General features: G+C 43.9%; 1 protein-coding gene across 1 annotated transcript in view; it reads left to right on the top strand.

Annotated features, from left to right (window-relative positions):
• LOC124552279 (synaptic vesicle glycoprotein 2A-like) overlaps positions 1-21,184 on the top strand; it is a 160,095-nt gene that overhangs the window by 48,268 nt on the left and 90,643 nt on the right. The gene's annotated exons all lie outside the window — the stretch shown is intronic.

Here is a 21,184-nt window from a genome sequence, read left to right as displayed (position 1 = left end):
ATCCTGATGTTAAGTTTTTCGCTGTTCTCATTTCTACTACTTCTCATTACCTTCGTCTTTCTCCGATTTACTCTCAAACCATACTGTGTACTCATTAGACTGTTCATTCCGTTCAGCAGATCATTTAATTCTTCTTCACTTTCACTCAGGATAGCAATGTCATCAGCGAATCGTATCATTGATATCCTTTCACCTTGTATTTTAATTCCACTCCTGAACCTTTCTTTTATTTCCATCATTGCTTCCTAGACGTACAGATTGAAGAGTAGGGGCGAAAGGCTACAACCTTGTCTTACACCCTTCTTAATACGAGCACTTCGTTCCTGATCGTCCACTCTTATTATTCCCTCTTGGTTGTTGTACATATTGTATATGACCCGTCTCTCCCTATAGCTTACCCCTACTTTTTTCAGAACCTCGAACAGCTTGCACCATTTTATATTGTCGAACGCTTTTTCCAGGTCGACGAATCCTATGAAAGTGTCTTAATTTTTCTTTAGCCTTGCTTCCGTTATTAGCCGTAACGTCAGAATTGCCTCTCTCGTCCCTTTACTTTTCCTAAAGCCAAACTGATCGTCACCTAGCGCATTCTCAATTTTCTTTTCCATTCTTCTGTATATTATTCTTGTAAGCAGCTTCGATGCATGAACTGTTACGCTGATTGTGCGATAATTCTCGCACTTGTCAGCTCTTGCCGTCTTCGGAATTGTGTGGATGATGCTTTTCCGAAAGTCAGATGGTATGTCGCCAGACTCATATATTCTACACTCCAACGTGAATAGTCGTTTTGTTGCCACTTCCCCCAATGATTTTAGAAATTCTGATGGAATGTTATCTACCCCTTCTGCCTTATTTGACCGTAAGTCCTCCAAAGCTCTTTGAAATTCCGATTCTAATACTGGATTCCCTATCTCTTCTAAATCGATGCCAGTTTCTTCTTCTATCACATCAGATAAATCTTCACCCTCATAGAGGCTTTCAATGTATTCTTTCCACCTATCTGCTCTCTCCTCTGCATTTAACGGTGGAATTCCCGTTGCACTCTTAATGTTACCACCGTTGCTTTTAATGTCACCAAAGGTTGTTTTGACTTTCCTGTATGCTGAGTCTGGCCTTCCGACAATCATATCTTTTTCGATGTCTTCACATTTTTCCTGCAGCCATTTCGTCTTAGCTTCCCTGCACTTCCTATTTATTTCATTCCTCACCGACTTGTATTTCTGTATTCCTGATTTTCCCGGAACATGTTTGTACTTCCTCCTTTCATCAATCAACTGAAGTATTTCTTCTGTCACCCATGGTTTCTTCGCAGCTACCTTCTTCGTACCTATGTTTTCCTTCCCAACTCCTGTGATGGCCCTTTTTAGAGATGTCCATTCCTCTTCAACTGTACTGCCTACTGCGCTATTCCTTATTGCTGTATCTATAGCGTTAGAGAACTTCAAACGTATCTCGTCATTCCTTAGTACTTCCGTATCCCACTTCTTTGCGTATTGATTCTTCCTGACTAATGTCTTGAACTTCAGCCTACTCTTCATCACTACTATATTGTGATCTGAATCTATATCTGCTTCTGGGTACGCCTTACAATCCAGTATCTGATTTCGGAATCTCTGTCTGACCATGATGTAATCTAGTTGAAGTCTTCCCGTATCTCCCGGCCTTTTCCAAGTATACCTCCTCCTCTTGTGATTCTTGAACAGGGTATTCGCTATTACTAGCTGAAAGTTGTTACAGAACTCAATTAGTCTTTCTCCTCTTTCATTCCTCGTCCCAAGCCCATATTCTCCTGTAACCATTTCTTTTACTCATTCCCCTACAACTGCATTCCAGTCGCCCATGACTATTAGATTTTCGTCCCCCTTTACATGCTGCATTACCCTTTCAATATCCTCATACACTTTCTCTATCTGTTCATCTTCAGCTTGCGACGTCGGCATGTATACCTGAAGTATCGTTGTCGGTGTTGGTCTGCTGTCGATTCTGATTAGAACAACCCGGTCACTGAACTGTTCACAGTAACACACCCTCTGCCCTACCTTCCTGTTCATAACGAATCCTACACCTGTTATACCATTTTCTGCTGCTGTTGATATTACCCGATACTCATCTGACCAGAAATCCTTGTCTTCCTTCCACTTCACTTCACTGACCCCTACTATATCTAGATTGAGCCTTTGCATTTCCCTTTTCAGATTTTCTAGTTTCCCTATCACGTTCAAGCTTCTGACATTCCACGCCCCGACTCGTAGAACGTTATCCTTTCGTTGATTATTCAATCTTTTTCTCATGGTAACCTCCCCCTTGGCAGTCCCCTCCCGGAGATCCGAATGGGGGACTATTCCGGAATCTTTTGCCAATGGAGAGATCATCATGACACTTCTTCAATTACAGGCCACATGTCCTGTGGATACACGTTACTACCATAGGTAAATTGTGTGGAAGATGGCATACTAGAAAACTACCTTGCACCTTGTATAATAAGGAACGTAATTTATCCAACCATATGACAGATCTCCATTGACGCACAGTCCAACGTCAATGGTCCCGTGCCCACTACAGTGGTAACTGACGACATCATTGGGTCAACGTGGGAACATGTAGGGCTCATTGGCAGCAGAGCTCCATGTTCAGTGGTGTATGCTAAATGCTGCGCTCTGAAACACATGTGCCTGCACCATCACTGTACTCTATCATTGGGTCTGCCATGTAACTTTACAGAGTGGGCACAACTCCAAACTGCATGTTCCATGACGAGCTGTAGATGTCCGCACCATTCCTCAACCAGTTTCCATGGACGTTGACAACAGCAGCCGCACCTTCAGCCGACCAGCTCCACCATTTCCGAGATGCTCGTTCCTAGATTTTATGGCATAACAAACTGTACTTTGTCAGAGTCGGTTGTGGCAGTGGGATTACATTCGATTAGATTCAGTTTTCGTCCATTAGACCCAAGTACTCATTTCTCTGGTAATTTGTCAGGAGACTGTCAAAATATGAGAACTGTAAATATTTACACCATTAATACATTATCAGAATGAAACATTGTTATGCACTTTATTTATCATACAGGAAATACCTAATCCTCACTGTTGTGACCAAGTGCTGTCAAAACTGAAATCTAACAGACATTTTGCCTGCCAATGTGGCCGAACGGTTCTAGGCGCTTCAGTCCGGAACCGAGCTGTGCTACAGTCGCAGGTTCGAATCCTGCCTCGGGCATGGATGTGTGAGATGTCCTTAGGTTAGTTAGGTTTAAGTAGTTCTAAGTCTAGTGGACTGATGACCTCAGATGTTAAGTCCCATAGTGCTCAGACCCATTTGAACCATTTTGAACAGACATTTTCACTTAAGCTGGCCTAACAGTCCTGTTAGGATACTGATCTGTAGAGCAGAAGGATTCGCCTACGAAAAAATCTTTCAAACCCTGCTTAAACTGGGCTTTATCTGAAACCATGGTTTGTATAGTTGCTGGCAATTTACTGAAAATGTGTGTTACTGAATATTTGATCAATGTTTGGAACAAGATAAGTGCTATAGTACAGGGTGTTTCAAAAAGAATATATGAATTACAAATTATTATTTTGTCCAAATTATCGATCGCTGCGCCTCAGCTCTGCTTTTGGAGAAACGGATACATGGTCTGGTTTATGTTTATAGCCGCTAGATGTCAGTTGTCTTCTGTTTTGCTTGGAAACCGTCATATGTTTAAAATGGCAACTCCACAGCAGAAATCATTTTGTGTTCTCGAGTTTGCGAAGCGCAGTTCCGTGATTACAGTGCGAAGACGTTTCAGGTTGAGGTACCAAATTGATCCTCCGAATGGGTGGAACATTCACAGATGATTTTGACAGTTTCGAGATACAGGATGTGTATGTAAAAGAAAGAGTCCTGGGCGTCCTCGTGTTCCTGAAGAAACTGCTGCACGAATTCAAGCTGCTTTCCAAAGTAGTCCTTCAAAATCAGCTCGCCGTGCCAGTCGGGAGTTACAACTGCCTACAACAACAGTTTGGCGTGTTTTGAGACGTCGGTTGGTTATGAAGCCGTACAAGTTACAGCTGTTACAAGCTCTGCGTCCTGATGACAACGAGTGGCATGTTGTAACGAAATTCTTGATGGTATTGACAACGATACCACTTTTGCACAACGCATCGTGTTCAGTGGTAAAGCGACTTTCCATGTTAATGGTCAAGTAAACAAACAAGATGTTTGAATTTGGGGTAGCCAATGAATATGTACGAGATTCGCCCAAAGTCAGTGTGTTTTGCGCGATATCCCGATCATCTGTTTACGGCCCATTCTTCTTTGATAGAAATACGGTTAACGGCCAGCAGTATCTCGCTGTGTTACAAAACTGGTTGTTTCCGAGGCTGCACGAAGACAACTTCAGTTTTCAGCAAGACGGGGCACCGCCTCACTGGAGTCGCCAAGTGCGTGGATATCTGAACGGAACTCTACCGAACCGTTGGATTGGTCGCCAAGGAGATGGCGACTTAGCATGTCTCACAAGGGGAGGCCGCCAATTCTGAAATTCAGATTCGATTCATACTGCGCATAATAAAAGCTCATGGCCAGAGGTGTAATGTGGCAAAGCACCAAGATGCACTTCTCAGCCGTTGTCGAGAAAATCGGCAGTTAAAAGAAACCGTTGCGGTGAAATACTCTCTACGATTAGTAATTTTCTACAGCGTCGTGGCGCAGCGGTAAGCGCTGGGGTTCGTAATCCGAATGTCGCCGGATCGGATCTCGCGCCATGCAATATTTTTTTAATTATTAGTTTTTTGCAATTCAAATATATATATATATATATATATATATATATATATATATATATATATATAAAGTATTAATGAATTGCTTATGCATGTTGGTGAAGGCGGATTGCTCTCCAATTGTACCGCCTCCATTTTTCCGTTTGTTTAACAGGGTGTACCAAAGCTGTCCCGTCCGCACCGATTTTCGACGATGTTATAAGTTGCGCTAGGGACCGCATCTACCTTCTTTCGAAGTTAGCAGGCAACTACGCTGTTATGCGGCGGCTCGTTTCGGCCCATTCAACATCTGTCCTTCAAGTGTAAAGAGCGAGTAACGGAATTTATATTTCATACCTGCCACAGCAAGTTTATGTTCGTGGGGTCTCTATTCTAATTCGAACGTTTGACTTACGCTATACGTATTCGTTTCTACGACTTTCGTTGACTATACGTGGTTAAGATTATGAAGACAATTAATAACATTTGTGAAATACAACTTTGTTTGCGGAAAACATAATGATGTTCGAAGTCGCTAGTTTTTCCACGACAAACGACTTTCAACAACTTATTATATGCATAATTGTTGCAACTGATTGCCGGGAATTATATATATATAAGAATTACAAAAAACAAATACCAAAAAAAAAGTTGCATAGCGCGAGATTCGATCCGGCGACCTTCGGATTACGAACCGGAGCGCTTACCGCTGCACCACCACGCTGTAGAAAGTTACTACTAGTAGAGAGTATTTCACCGCAACGGTTTCTTTTAACTGTCGATTTTCTTGACAACGGCTGAGAAGTGCATCTTGGTGGTTTGCCACATTACACCTCTGGCCATGAGCTTTTATTATGCGCAGTATGAATCGAATCTGAATTTCACAATTGGCGGCCTCCCCTTGTCAGCTGGGCTACACGGTCACCGGATTTGACACCCTCTGACTTCTCCCTGTGGGATTTCGATAAAGACAACGTTTATCTACCACCACTCCCACAGAACCTGGAAGAGTTGAAGAACCGGATCTGTACTGCCTTGCCCGAGTATGGGAGGAATTTGAGTATCGATGTGATATTGTTCGTGTCGCTGATGGAGGACATATTGAACATCTGTAATCTGAACTTGAGAGGTTCGTAAATAGGCGTGTTAAGTTTCATATTGGTAAGTCTTACGGTTTAATTAATTTATGCATTCGAAATACGTATATTCCTTTTGAAACACCCTATATATTGAGCTATTGGTTGGAAACAGACATATTATTTGCCACAAATTTCATTAAGGAATAAATGTACTGAGAAGCAACGGTTAGAAGTGTGGTCAAAATGCTTTTTCGCACTTTTTATTAATTTTCTAGTTGTTGGAAGACTAATTCTATTAATTAAGTTATTCAAAAATACAAATAGTTCTTATTGCCACCATTAGTGTAAAAAATGGTTCAAATGGCTCTGAGCACCACGGGACTTAACTTCTGAGTTCGTCAGTCCCCTAGAACTTAGAACTACTTAAACCTAACTAACCTAAGGAGATCACACACATCCATGCCCGAGGAAGGATTCTAACCTGCGACCATAGCGGCCGCGCTGTCCCAGACTGTAGCGCCTAGAACCGCTCGACCACTCCGGCCGGCCCGTTAGTGTACTAAATATTTATTTACCCTTACATATTCCCACTTCCCAGCTTTATAAATTGCTTCAGATGTTTCTGGAATTAATTTGGTTAATGTGCACTGTGGTATTCGAGCGCTGTCTTGTAAACTAGAGTAGCTCTCTCCTGTAACAAGAAATTGCAGTGTTACGTTGAGCCTGCCTTCTGCAAATATAGCATCTGTCAAGTGAGTATTATACTTTGCAGCATGAGAAGCCACTTTATAGAGCAAATACTGAAATGCACTCTCATCCGTTAGTAAGTTATTTATACTCGTATATTAAGACTTGATGTCCTCCACTCGCAGCTCTCGTAACAAATTTTGCAGAATGCTTTTACTGTCTCGACCTAAGCCCCTTGTTTTTCGCCGCTTGTCTTCCAAACGCACACACAATGCAATTGTGGTACAAGCAACTGCAGCTCATAACAACAAGTTGTTGTTTCCGGTCCACCTTGAACTTTCACGAGAATAAGATGACATTGTAATAATACCCATTTTTAGCGCCACTTCAAATATCTTTGTCAAAGACGAATATTTGATCATATTTCTTTGTCAGTGAAGTATGATAGTGTAATAGCGGCCTTAGAAGTGGCAACAGCTACAAGTGTGAACCATTCACAACACCTCAGATAGCAAATAAACACGCTCCAGTTAATTGAAATCGCAAATATATTCCTGCTCTGTTCTAAACTTCCCGTTGCAACCGACATCCTGCTGTATCTCATTTCTTAACTAACATTAATTTTATGTCGATGTTAATATTACTTTACACCGAGATATCCCCTCAAACTAAAACTGGGTAGTAAATAAACAGTTACGGGCTGTAAATAAGTAGTTGTCACTATTAGAGTTCCAATCCTCGTATTTATGTAGTTACCACGGAATCTTGTTTTATTATTACATCTGAAACATCTGCAAATCTTTATGAAACTGCAGAAAACAGTTCGTTCTTTTTGTGAAACATTTATATGCTTTGCGTTTACTGTAATACATAAATGTCAGACCCTTATATCGAGGCAACGACGTTTTTGTATTTTATACACCATGTCAGTTAGGTACATGGCAAAGACTTCATTGCTCCTGATGGTGCCAAAGGCTTTGGTATCCTTGGGCTTTTCCTCATTCGATAGACATCATTTTTGTCATCACATCCCTCCCCTACTCTTCATTCTCTCTTCCTCTTCCATCCTGTAGGTTGTTACTGACAAAGCAAACTCCCCATCGCGACCTGCTCAGATTTAGTGGTAAGATCCCCGAGTGGGTAGCCCGTCAAAGACTGAATGCAGATCAAGCACGAAAATAGGAAGGTGAAAGAAAGCAAAATAGAAAGGAGTGAATGGTCCAAGAAAAAGAAGTGCCGTAAAGAGCAGCCTAAAACACCAACGGCGTCGCGGGTATGTGGTTATGGTGTTGGGCTGCCAAGTCATACTCAGAACTCCCTCATGCTATTTATTCTTTTTTTTTATCACAACATTATGAACTGTCCGTCCGGTCACTGAAGAGTTTGTTCTCTTTCTGTAGTCTTGGCAGTTGTCATAATACATTACCGCCGCAAGTAAAGGTGATGAATAGTGAGAGCAGGCAAGATACCACATAGACGTCTGACAGAAATGAAAACAACAAATAAGTACGTTACAGTAAACAAATTGCAGAGTCAAGACTTCCATAACGGAACGCAACTTCAGAAACGTGGTACTGAAACAGAGGATGACAGACTAAAGACCGAAATACTAAATGTCTTTTTCCAAAGCTGTTTCACAGAGGAAGACTGCACTGTAGTTCCTTCTCTAGAATATCGCACAGATGACAAAAGGGTAAATATCGAAATAGACGACAGAGGGAGAGAGAAGCAATTAAAATCGCTCAAAAGAGGAGAGGCCGCTGGACCTGATGGGATACCAGTTTGATTTTACACAGAGTACGTGAAGGAACTTGCCCCCCTTCTTGCAGCGGTGTACCGTAGGTCTCTAGAAGATCGTAGCGTTCAAAAGGATTGGAAAAGGGCACAGGTCATCCCCGTTTTCAAGAAGGGACGTCGAACAGATGTGCAGAACTATAGACCTATATCTCTAACGTTTATCAGTTGCAGAATTTTGGAACACGTATTATGCTCGAGTATAATGACTTTTCTGGAGACTAGAAATCTACTCTGTAGGAATCAGCATGGCTTTCGAAAAAGACGATCGTGTGAAACCCAGCTCGCGCTATTCGTCCACGAGACTCAGAGTGCCATAGACACGGGTTCACAGGTAGATGCCGTGTTTCTTGACTTCCGCAAGGCGTTCGATACAGTTCCCCACAATCGTTTAACGAACAAAGTAAGAGCATATGGACTATCAGACCAATTGTGTGATTGGACTGAAGAGTTCCTAGATTACAGAACGCAGCATGTCATTCTCAATGGAGAGAAGTTTTCCGAAGTAAAAGTGATGTCAGGTGTGCCGCAGGGGAGTGTCGTAGGACCGTTGCTATTCACAATATATATATAAATGACGTTGTGGATAACATCGGAAGTTCACTGAGGCTTTTTGCGGATGATTCTGTAGTATATCGTGAGGTTGTAACAATGGAAAATTGTACTGAAATGCAGAAGGATCTGCAACGAATTGACGCATGCTGTAGGGAATGACAACTGAATCTCAATGTAGACAAGTGTAATGTGCTGCGAATACATAGAAAGAAAGATCCCATATCATTTAGCTACAATATAGCAGGTCAGCAAGTGGAAGCAGTTAATTCCATAAATTATCTGGGAGTACGCATTAGGAGTGATTTAAAATGGAATTATCATATAAAGTTGATCGTCGGTAAAGCAGATGCCAGACTGAGATTCATTGGAAGAATCCTAAGGAAATGCAATCCGGAAACAAAGGAAGTAGGTTACAGTACGCTTGTTCACCTACTGCTTGAATACTGCTCACCAGTGTGGGATCCGTACCAGATAGGGTTGATAGAAGAGATAGAGAAGATCCAACGGAGAGCAGCGCGCTTCGTTATAGGATCATTTAGCAATCGTGAAAGCGTTACGGAGATGATAGATAAACTCCAGTGGAAGACTCTGCAGGAGAGACCCCAGTAGCTCGGTACGGGCTTTTGTTAAAGTTTCGAGAACATACCTTCACCGAAGAGTGAAGCAGTATATTGCTCCTTCATACGTATATCTCGCGAAGAGACCATGAGGATAAAATCAGAGAGATTAGAGCCCACACAGAAGCATACCGACAATCCTCCTTTCCACGAACTATACGAGACTGGAATAGAAGGGAGAACCGATAGAGGTACTCAATGTACCCTCCGCCACACACCGTCAGGTGGCTTGCGGAGTGTGGATGTAGATATAGATGTAGATGTAGATGTAGATTTTGGCCCCCTGTGACTTTTTCCTGTTTCCAAAACCGAAGAGACCTAAGAAAGCACGAAGATTTTCAACGATTAAGGAAATAAAAACTGCAACATTGAAAATACTCGAGGCTGTACCAAAAAGTTCTTATGAGAAGTGCTTCAAGGATTGGAAGAAGCGTTGGCACAAATATATTTTATCTGAGGGGGATTTCATTGCAGGGGACAACATGAGCATTGATGAATAAATAAATATTTTTTTCATTAAAATTTAGAGTCACCTTACTTTTTGAACACACCTGGTACAACTCTAAAACCGCAGGATATTTATAATGTGCAGCCAATATTTTTACAAGCAGAAACGTCGATATATCGATATCCGTCTTTGTTGTATCGAGGCCTTGCAGCGATTTTCTTTTAAATAACGATACATCTATTTCCCGACATTTTTTTAAAAATATCGGCAGTCCTATCTCTAACTCACATTTGACTACTCCTCTTGATGCGTCCTCAATGGAGGTCAGAACCGCGACAGCTAAGTTCGAAATCACGAAGTTTTCTTATGAGTGGCCGAGGAAAACATTTCAGACACACCTCCGCTCACAATCGATACGGAAAGTCCACAGAGTGAGGCATAGAGGACGCCACTGAACCCACCCCTTCCCTTGGGGGCGCTGATTCCCTCACATGTCGCGGTCGGGACTTCGCAGTGCGATGAGCAGTAGAACGCCGCTCTTTACAACGTCTGTACATCACCTGTGTTTTCCGACAGTTTTTACGTCAATAACTTCAGCTTTGCATTGGCGAAGTCCTTCTCAGGAAACCATCGATTTTTTTTTTCCAATTTGCAATCTATGGCTCTCACTCATTGGCGCTTGCGCTCCACAGGCCACCTTCCAGTGTGTGGTAACGGGTGCTTCTGCACTCACGATGATTTACCCTTTTCGTAGGTCAGGGGAAAAGCCAATTTCGCCGAGTCTCTGTAGGCACCTGAATTCCTCTGACTTCATCACTACAGTCGTTTCGCGAAAAGTACAACGAAACAAGTATTGTCTTCGTACATCCATAGTTGAAATGGAGGACGTCAGCTGGTATAAATTTTAATTAAAAATGAAGAAATTCCTCCATCTTTATATAAGGTGTCGATTTTATTTTGCCAACATAAACTTGACACCTTAAATACAGCTGGAGGAATTTCTTCATTTTTAATATAAACAAGTGTTGCTTCCGAGGTTCTCCGATGTACTGCCGGATGCAATCGTCGAAGATCCACGTTGTTTCGGAGAACAACCGTTGCACCATCATCAGGTGGTCCTGACGGAATGAGGGAGCCTGTGGTGAAGCTCCCTGTATATGTACCTGCGGGTCCACATTTCTTACCTCGAGGTCTCCATACCTTGCTCGGCGGAAGTGGAAGTGGAAAGGGGGGGAAGGGGGGAGGGGGGGGGGGGAGGAGACGCTTATGGCTCCGGGAGGGGATGGGGAGAGGGCTGGCAGGGGGGCAGAGCCTCAGTGGGCGGCAGTTTCCAGCTTTTCTGTCGTCACGGGCAGTGAAGTGAAGTGTTGAGTCAATCCAATGGCAAAAATGTAAACTTTCACGGCCGGAAATATCATGTCCATTATAATTATCCGGGCTGTTATGCCGTGGTCGGTTGATGAATTCTGAGGTGATTCCCAACGTTTCGTCTCCGACTGCGGGAGACATCTTCAAGGGGGTCCGTAGCTTGATGGAAGGTCCAACACACACACTGGCCAGAATTCATCAACCGACCACGGCATAACAGCCTGGATAATTATAATGGACATAATCCAATGGCAAGTAATGCAGCGGATAGACTCTTCAAATAAAGTGAAGCTTTTCGCAGATCACAACTTTAAGTTGCCTCTGACATGAAAACTCTACCCTCCAGGAATGTATAAACAAACTGGCTCACTTGCCTAGCATCGAGCACACCAAAAGTGCCGCAACACGACGTGACACATACTCGACTAATGCCTGAAGTAGTGCTGGAAGGAAATGACACCATGAATCCTGCAGGACTGTCCTTACATCAGTACTAGGAGCTGGAGATCTCTTCTGAGCAGCACTGTGCAAGACATACCAGATGGGCTCAATAATGTTCATGTCTGGTGGCCAGCGGAAGTGTTTAAACTCAGCAGAGTGTTCATGGACCAGGTGATCATACAAGATGTTTACGTACATGTCAGGGGTCCCAAATCACTCCAACTGCACACTCCCCACATCATTACAGAGTCTCCACCAGTTTGAACAGTCCCCTGCTGACATACAGGCTCCATGCATTCCTGAGGTTGTCTCCAGACCCGTACACGTCCATCTGCTCGATACAATTTGAAACGAGACTCGTCCGACCAGGCAAAAAGTTTCCAGTTACCTATAGTCCAATGCCGATGTTGACAGGCCCAGGTGAGGCGTAAAGCTTTGTGTCGTGCAGTCAGAAAGGGTACACCAGAGGGCCTTCTGCTCAGAAAGCCCGTATCGATGACGTTTCCTTGAATGGCTTGCACGCTGACACTTGTTGATGGCACAGCACTGAAATCTGCACCAATTTATGGAAAGGGTTGCACTTCTGTCACGCTGAACGATTCTCTTCAGCCGTCGTTGGTGCCGTTCTTGCAGGATGTTTTTCCGGCCGCAGCTATGTCGGAGATTTGATGTTTTGCCGGGTTCTTAATACTCACGGTACACTCGTGAAATGGGCGTATGGGAAAATCCTCATTTCATCGCTACCTCGGAGATGCTGTGTCCCATCGCTCGTGCGCCGACTATATACGAGGGCAGTTCAATAAGTAATGCAACACATTTTTTTTCTCGGCCAATTTTGGTTGAAAAAACCGGAAATTTCTTGTGGAATATTTTCAAACATTCCCGCTTCGTCTCGTATAGTTTCATTGACTTCCGGCAGGTGGCAGCGCTGTACGGAGCTGTTAAAATGGCGTCTGTAACGGATGTGCGTTGCAAACAACGGGCAGTGATCGAGTTTCTTTTGGCGGAAAACCAGGGCATCTCAGATATTCATAGGCGTTTGCAGAATGTCTACGGTGATCTGGCAGTGGACAAAAGCACGGTGAGTCGTTGGGCAAAGCGTGTGTCATCATCGCCGCAAGGTCAAGCAAGACTGTCTGATCTCCCGCGTGCGGGCCGGCCGTGCACAGCTGTGACTCCTGCAATGGCGGAGCGTGCGAACACACTCGTTCGAGATGATCGACGGATCACCATCAAACAACTCAGTGCTCAACTTGACATCTCTGTTGGTAGTGCTGTCACAATTATTCACCAGTTGGAATATTCAAAGGTTTGTTCCCGCTGGGTCCCTCGTTGTCTAACCGGACACCATAAAGAGCAAAGGAGAACCATCTGTGCGGAATTGCTTGCTCGTCATGTGGCTGAGGGTGACAATTTCTTGTCAAAGATTGTTACAGGCGATGAAACATGGGTTCATCACTTCGAACCTGAAACAAAACGGCAATCAATGGAGTGGCGCCACACCCACTCCCCTACCAAGAAAAAGTTTAAAGCCATACCCTCAGCCGGTAAAGTCATGGTTACAGTCTTCTGGGACGCTGAAGGGGTTATTCTGTTCGATGTCCTTCCCCATGGTCAAACGATCAACTCTGAAGTGTATTGAGCTACTCTTCAGAAATTGAAGAAACGACTTCAGCGTGTTCGTAAGCACAAAAATCTGAACGAACTTCTCCTTCTTCATGACAACGCAAGACCTCACACAAGTCTTCGCACCCGAGAGGAGCTCACAAAACTTCAGTGGACTGTTCTTCCTCATGCACCCTACAGCCCCGATCTCGCACCGTCGGATTTCCATATGTTTGGCCCAATGAAGGACGCAATCCGTGGGAGGCACTACGCGGATGATGAAGAAGTTATTGATGCAGTACGACGTTGGCTCCGACATCGACCAGTGGAATGGTACCGTGCAGGCATACAGGCCCTCATTTCAAGATGGCGTAAGGCCGTAGCATTGAATGGAGATTACGTTGAAAAATAGTGTTGTGTAGCTAAAAGATTGGGGAATAACCTGGTATATTTCAATGCTGAATAAAACAACCCCTGTTTCAGAAAAAAAAATGTGTTGCATTACTTATTGAACTGCCCTCGTACATTACGTTCAGATCTTGATAACCTGCCACTGCAGCAGCAGTAAGCAACCTGACAACTGCGGCAGACACTTCTTGTCTTATATAGGCGTTGTCGACCGCAGCGGTGAATTCTGCCTGTTCACATATCTCTGTATTTGAATTGGCATGCCCGTACCAGTTTCTTCGGCGCTTCAGTGTATATATCGGGAGCGCACCGCAGATCCCTCATTCCATCAGTACCACCTGATGATGGCGGAACGGTTCTTCGCCGAAATATCATTGACCTTGACGATTACATCCGGCAGTACCCCCGAAAAACTTGGAACCATCATACACGGCGGGAAAGCTTCAGATCGCATAGGTATTGTGATGTCTGACGTGTCTTGAATGTACGCTCCCAATATGTTGTCAGTCAACATTTCCATTTCCAGAATGAGATTTTCACTCTGCAGCGGAGTGTGCGCTGATATGAAACTTCCTGGCAGATTAAAACTGTGTGCCCGACCGAGACTCGAACTCGGGACCTTTGCCTTTCGCGGAGAGCAGGAGAGCTTCTGTAAAGTTTGGAAGGTAGGAGACGAGGTACTGGCAGAAGTAAAGCTGTGAGTACCGGGCGTGAGTCGTGCTTCGGTAGCTCGGTGGTAGAGCACTTGCCCGCGAAAGGCAAAGGTCCCGAGTTCGAGTCTCGGTCGGGCACACAGTTTTACTCTGCCAGGAAGTTTTATATGTGGAACAGTTTAAAGTAACTGATACGTTGAACAATCACAAGCAAAAGGGCGTCATGATTGCCAAACTTCTTACCTCCATTTTACGAAGCTAACAAACAATAAGAGAGTCCATTTTCATATTATTTTATCACAAATACCATTTTTTTGTCGAGACGGCGTGAGTTCAAAGTACTTATTAATTGCATAATTTGTATACAGCAATGTCATAGATAACAACGGTGAACACTGCGACAGTGCATAATCTGTGCCCGTCGTACAACATGAGTTTTCTTTTCGTGACGAGAAACATATTTTTCATTGTCGCCTTGAATTGCTTTCTATGATGCACTGATTGTTAGACTAGATTCAGTTTTCATCCTACAGACCGAGAAATGAATGATTGTCGTGGACGTGGAACAAGTCAGAAAGTACAACATAAAACATTTGCATATAATACTCGCTATCCTCATCATTTGTCAGGCGACTGTCAAAATATGTGAATACTTTACAGTAAACTGGAACTGCTAATATTTACAGAATTAATACAGTCAGAATGAGACATAGTTTCGGACTTTTAATAAATTTATCATACACAAAATACTTAATTTTGGCTGTTGTGTCTAAGTGCTGTTAAAACTGAAATCTAACAGACATTTTTACTTAAATTAGTCTAACAGTTCATGTTATTTATCTATACAGTAGCAGGAATTGTCTATCAATAAGGCTTTCAAACTCTGTTTAAACTGTGCTTTATCTGAAACCAAATTTTTAATGGTTTCTGGTAATTCATTAAATATGTATGTTCTTGAATATTGGACCTCTTTTCGGACCAAGGTAAGTGATTTTAGATCTTTATATGTGATGGTTATTATTCCTAGTACTGATAGTATGTACTGAACTGCTGGTTGGAAACAGACATATATTACTTGCAAAAAATTTCATTAAAGGATAAATATACTGAGAAGAATATAAAGTTCCCTGAGCAGTTTTCTACATGATGTTCTTCAATCTACACCACAAATGAGTCTTATTACGCTCTAATAACTTTTGCTCGGTTTCACAAGTTACCCAGAAAATGATCCCATATGGCATAATACAATGAAAGTAAGCAAAGTATGCAAGGTTTTTGTATTTATATCTCCTTCGTCTGACATTCTCACTGCAAGTGTAGTCTTGTTTAGGCACTTTAGCAGTTCTGTGTAAGCCCATCTCAAGTGAATTTATTACTGACTTGTAATCCCAGAAATTTAACACTGTCAACCTCTTTGATCTGCATGCCTCAATATGTTTTACACATGCTCGAAGGAAATCTCTTACACGTTCTGCACTGCACAAGTGGGTCTTTTCAAAGCTTATTTACAGTGAATTAGCTTTAAACTATTTATTAATGTCAGTAAAAATTTGATTATCGGTCATTTCTAAATCTGTACTTTACTTGGTACTTATTGCAATATTTGTATCATCTGGCAATGCAACAGACGAGATGTCATTAACGTACACAAGAAAAAGCGATGGATCCAAGATGGAACCTTAAGGAACACCATATATAATTAATTCCCAGTTTGATGAAGCTGGTTGAATTGAGCAATATTTAGAGTTTGTGGCGCAGTGCTCCGATGCTGACTGCACTGGGACATCGTCAAAGTTCTGGTCGACGATGCATGGTCGCTGCAAGGGAGGATCGACATACTATACACAGTGCATGGTAATCCCTTCACATATCTGCCTGTCATTCCAGAAGAAGTTATGGAGTCACTGCAACATTCTGTGTCATCCTGCACCATTGCTGCGAGATCAGCATCAATGGTCCAGGGAAATTACTGCCCCCACAGGTATGCTGCTGTTAACTCCCCAACACGAATGGGTCTCTTTGAAATGGTGCTGTGCCCAGGAAACATAGAATGCTAATGAATCCAGTAGCATTATGTCAAGGGCGAACTGCGGTTCTGCTCTACCTCAAATGACCATCGTCAGCGACTGTTATGACGACGTGAAGAGAGATACACAGTGGCTGGTGCTACTTCAAGTGGTTCAAATGGCTCAAATGGCTCAAATGGCTCGAAGCACTATGGGACTTAACATCTGTGGTCATCAGTCCACTAGACTTAGAACTACTTAAACCTAACTAACCTAATGACATGTCCATTATAATTATCCGGGCTGTTATGCCGTGGTCGGTTGATGAATTCTGAGGTGATTCCCAACGTTTCGTCTCCGACTGCGGGAGACATCTTCAAGGGGGTCCGTAGCTTGATGGAAGGTCCAACACACACACTGGCTCGCTACTGACTGCCGCTAAATTCCGTGTCCGCGCGCCCCCGCGCCGCGGCGTGACGTCACGTGTTTTGAAAACGTCAGTGCAATTGGCCACTGTCCGTCGCCGTCGATCGCCGTTGCCATCACCCAGTAGTGGACGGGTGGTACACATCTTCTTTAAAATCTAAGGTTTTCCTGCCGTTTGTTAAAAATGTAACGGAAAGAATAGGGAGGATCTTGACGAAGCGGAATATTACCGTAATTTACAAGCCCACCAGGAAGATACAGGAATACCTTAGGTCTGCCAAGGACGCTCGCAAACCATTGGAAAAATCTGGAGTGTATAGGATCCCATGCAACTGTGGTGATGTTTATGTGGGTACCACCAAAAGAACTGTTTCTAAACGTTTGGAAGAGCGCAAGGGAAATTGTAGAAGAGGAGAAACGGAACGATCAGCTGTTGCGGAGCATGCTTTCCAGCCAGGGAACCACAATATTCGTTTCGAGGAGACGCAAGTACTAGCGGCCACGAGCGGATACTACGAAAGGCTCTACAGGAAGGCAATTGAAATCGCTAAACACCCAAATAATTTCAACCGAAAGGAGGAGGGCGTCAAATTAAACGGTATATGGATGCCGGTGTTAAAGAAGATGTGTACCACTCGTCCACTACTGGGTGATGGCAACGGCGATCGACGGCGACGGACAGCGGCCAATTGCACTGACGTTTCCAAAACACGTGACGTCACGCCGCGGCGCGGGAGCGCGCGGACACGAAATTTAGCGGCAGACAGTAGAGAGCCAGTAGGTGTGTTGGACCTTCCATCGACCTACGGACCCCCTTGAAGATGTCTCCCGCAGTCGGAGACGAAACGTTGGGAATCACCTCAGAATTCATCAACCGACCACGGCATAACAGCCCGGATAATTATAATGGACATGATATTTCCGGCCGTGAAAGTTTACATTTTAGTATAACCTAATGACATCACACACATGCATTCCCGAGGCAGGATTCGAACCTGCAACTGTAGCAGCAGCGTGGTTCTAAGCTGAAGCGCTTAGAACCGCTCGGCCACAGCCGCCAGCACTGTGTGTGGAGACATCTGGTATGACTTGAGGTCACAGCTGTTTGTGATTGAGCGAACTCTGGTGGTACAATAATTACCTCATGGACACCATGCATCCTCGTCTGTCGCTGTTGTGGGGAACTCTTGGACAGGCTTATTGCCATCCACACATGGCATGTGTCTCTATGACCTGTCTTGCACAGTGCCGAGATACACTCCTGTGGCCAGCAAGATTCCCAGATACGTCCCCAATACAACACGTGTGGGTCCAGCTCAGACATCGTCTTCATCCCATTGCCAGTAGCCTGGATATCAGAGAACAGTTACAGCAGCAGCAGGCGAGCTTCCCTCAGTTTAATAAACTCAAGTGGCAGACTCTGCAAGAGAGGCGCTCTGCATCGCGGTGTAGCTTGCTCGCCAGGTTTCGAGAGGGTGCGTTTCTGGATGAGGTATCGAATATATTGCTTCCCCCTACTTATACCTCCCGAGGAGATCATGAATGTAAAATTAGAGAGATTAGAGCGCGCACGGAGGCTTTCAGACAGTCGTTCTTCCCGCGAACCATACGCGACTGGAACAGGAAAGGGAGGTAACGACAGTGGTACGTAAAGTGCCCTCCGCCACACACCGTTGGGTGGCTTGCGGAGTATAAATGTAGATGTAGATGTAGATGTAGGAGGGAATACAACAATTTCGTGACAACCTTACGAACCTAATTAGTGCGTGGATCCATACCAGATGGGGTGCAGTACCAATATCATACTAATAAGTAGGTTCATACCAGAAAATTGACCTAAGTCGAAACAAGGCCCTCGGAGTAGACAGCATTCCATTGGAACTACTGGCAGCCTTGGGAGAACCAGTCGTGGGAAAACTCTTCCATCTGGTGAGCAAGGTGTATGAGACAGACAAAGAAAGCACGTATTGACAGGTGTGAAAATTACCGAACTACCAGTTTAATAAGTCGCGACTGTAAAATACTAATACAGTTTCTTGACAGACGAATGGAAAAACTGGTAGAAGCCGACCTCGGGCAAGATCAGTCTGGATTCCGTAGAAGTGTTGGGACAAGCGAGGCAATACTGACCCTACGACGTATCTTAGAAGATAGATTAAGAAAAGACAAACCTACGTTTCTAGCAATTGTACATTTAGAGAAGGCATTTGACAATGTTGACTGGAATACTCTCTTTCACCTTATGAAGCTGGCAGGGGTAAAATACAGGGAGCGAAAGGCTATTTACAGTTCCTACAGAAACCAGATGGCAGTTATAAGAAATGAGGGCCATGAAAAGGAAGAAGTGATTGGGAAGGGAGTGAGACAGGGTTGTAGCCTATCCTCGATGTTATTCAATCTGTATATTGAGCAAGCAGTAACGAAAACAAATGAAAAATTTTGAGTATGAACTGAAATCCATGGAGATGAAATAAAAACTTTGAGGTTTGATGATGACATTGTAATTCTGTTGGAGTCAGCAAAGGACCTGGAAGAGCAGCTGAACGGAATGGACAGTGTCTTGAAAGGTGGATATAAGATGAACATCATCAAAAGCAAAACGAGGATAATGGAACGTAGCCGAATTAAATGAGGTGATGCTAAGGATATTAAATTGGGAAATGAGACACTTACAGTAGTAAATGAGTTTTGCTATTTGGGGAGCAAAATAACTGATGATGGTCGAAGTACAGAGGATATAAAATGTGGACTGGCAATGGCAAGGAAAGCGTTTCTGAAGAAGAGAAATTTGTTAACATCGAGTATAGATTTAAGTGTCAGGAAGCCGTTTCTGAAACTATTTGTATGGAGTATAGCCATGTATGGAAGTGAAACATGGACGATAAACAGTTTAGACAAGAAGAGAATAGAAGCTTTCGAAATGTGGTGCTACAGAAGAATGCTGAAGATTAGATGTGTAGATCACACAACTAATGAGGAGGTATTGAATAGAATTGGTGAGAAGAGGAGTTTGTGGCACAACTTGACTAGAAGAAGGGATCGGTTGGCAGGACATGTTCTGAGGCATCAAGGGATCACCAATTCAGTATTGGAGAGAAGCGTGGAGGGTAAAAATCGTAGAGGGAGGCCAAGAGATGAATACACTAAGCAGATTCAGAAGGATGTAGGTTGCAGTAAGTACTGGGAGATGAAGAAGTTTGCACAGGGTAGAGTAGCATGGACAGCTGCATCAAACCATAACAACAACAACCAGCAAATTCTTTGTTAAATTGACTCGGTTTTGTAATCACTGCATTCACATAGCCTCCCTATTGGGGAGGTTTCATTTCGTTTCCTCCTACACTTCTGGGTGCTTCACATTTTTGGTCAGGAAGTATAGTTGGAGAAGTACTTCCGACTCTATGCTCGTCGTCAAATATGTGGAGTCTACGTACTCAGTTCGCTTGAGGAACAATTCAAACAAATCGTATTAATGCGTTTTGTTACGAAAAAGTAAATGACAATGCTTAACTCTGACAATCACACAGCTGTGTCGCAAGGAAAGGGCGACATACAAAATAATCGAGCTTCTTCGGTACAAACAATCCCAAGTAGCTGCTGCGCAAGTGCCCAATCTGAAAGCTGTTATTCAAGTGGGGCGTCGCCAGTCGTTCGCGGCGCTTATGTCATCTCCACATAGAGGCCACTGCTGGTTGCGTTGTCGACCTGGAGAGGGGTCGGTCAGCGAGCGATTGGTTGGCGTCTTCTCACAGCCACCTCTTCTCTGTCGTTCCCGACTAGCGGGTCGGCGCTTGACTTTACGCCGTAACAACAGTAACATGGCTCCAGAATGAGATTTTCACTCTGCAGCGGAGTGTGCGCTGATATGAAACTCCCTGGCAGATTAAAGCTGTGTGCTGGACCGAGACTCGAACTCGGACCTTTGCCTTTCGCGGGCAAGTGCTCTACCAACTGAGCTACCCAAGCACGACTCACGCCCCATCCTCACAGCTTCACTTTGGCCAGTATCTCGTCTCGAGCACTTACTCGCGAAAGGCAAAGGTTCCGCGTTCGAGTCTCGATCTGGCACACAGTTTTAATCTGCCAGGAAGTATATCAGCGCACACTAAGCTGCAGAGTGAAAATCTCATTCTGGAAACATCCCTCAGGCTGTGGCTAAGCCATGTCTCCGCAATACCCTTTCTTCCAGCAGTGCTAGTTCTGCAAGATTCGCAGGGCAACTTCTGTAAAGTTTGGAAGGTAGGAGACGAGGTACTGGCAGAAGATGTGAGTTCGGGACGTGAGTCGTGCTTGGGTGGCTCAGTTGGTAGAGCACTTGCCCGCGAAAGACAAAGGTCCCGAGTTCG

This window comes from Schistocerca americana, chromosome 10 (genome assembly GCF_021461395.2).
Source record: "Schistocerca americana isolate TAMUIC-IGC-003095 chromosome 10, iqSchAmer2.1, whole genome shotgun sequence".
Classification (NCBI taxonomy): domain Eukaryota; kingdom Metazoa; phylum Arthropoda; class Insecta; order Orthoptera; family Acrididae; genus Schistocerca; species Schistocerca americana.
This window is presented reverse-complemented; position numbering and strand designations above follow the sequence as displayed.